This window comes from Penaeus monodon, chromosome 28 (assembly GCF_015228065.2).
Source record: "Penaeus monodon isolate SGIC_2016 chromosome 28, NSTDA_Pmon_1, whole genome shotgun sequence".
Lineage (NCBI taxonomy): Eukaryota > Metazoa > Arthropoda > Malacostraca > Decapoda > Penaeidae > Penaeus > Penaeus monodon.
Window position 1 is genome coordinate 4,321,857 of NC_051413.1, and position 1,028 is coordinate 4,322,884.

At 33.8% G+C, this 1,028-nt stretch overlaps 1 protein-coding gene across 1 annotated transcript in view; it reads right to left on the bottom strand.

Moving 5' to 3' along the window:
• The window catches only part of LOC119591302, a 21,918-nt gene that overhangs the window by 15,665 nt on the left and 5,225 nt on the right, over positions 1–1,028 (bottom strand). The gene's annotated exons all lie outside the window — the stretch shown is intronic.

The following is a 1,028-nucleotide window of genomic DNA, read 5'->3' on the forward strand; positions in this document are numbered from 1 at the left end:
GCTTCATTTCCTTAGTGTAGAATTTAGTAGTTTTCGAGTTTAGATGATAAGTGATTAGTAATTTTGCTGTAGAGTAAATAAGTAAATTAATCTCTATAGGGGATAGAAATAGCCCTTTGAGAATGCTAGACTGTCGTTCACTAATAACATTCTGTTCAGCTTAATACAAAGGATGGAACAATAAAAAAAAACAAGATAAAAATAATATTTATCTATCTATTCACCTACATATCGATTTTTAGATAAGCAAATATAAGACAGATAAGTATCTTTCAAAGTTATATGTATTATTCTAACATTCTACTGGAAAAGACAAATTTCATGAGTATATAGAGAATTTCTTAATTTAAAACGTGTATTATATCCTTATCTTGTTACACGGGTGGATATCTTGATAGAGAAATTGATAGACAGACAGAAACATCAGAAGTACATATACATTTTTCTATCATTTTATTGTAAAAATGAACCTCCAGATAGACAGGCAAAATATATATATAAGGACAGAAATGTAAATCTCAAAAAAATATAAACATTATTCTCTTTTGTTAAAGAAAAGGGGACTTCTCAAAGCCAAGACTAACGACCCGTCCTCGCCGCCCAGATTTTTAGCAGGAACAGACCACCACAGACGAACACTAGCTGTAAATTTGCAAGTAAAAGGAAATTATATGCAAAACGGCCGGCGATTTCCGACTAAGGTGCTGCATAATCTAATTGGCAACGCAAAATATGTGGGAGGGCAAGTTGGGGGAGTGACGGGGTACAGAAGATATGTGAGGCCAGTTATATTGTGGATTCATAATTATGGCATAATTTACCGTTAACATTTTGTGGCTGGAAGCGAGAGGGGAGAGAGAGGGAGAGACAATGGAACAGTGAGTCTGAATCATACTTTACACATCGCATTGTATAATGAGCTCTGTTTTGGATAAACACTATACCTTAAATCCTCATTGTAAACTTATTTGGGTTCATATAGATACATTAATTCTGGCGTTCACAACTTTTGTTGAATTGTTACCAAG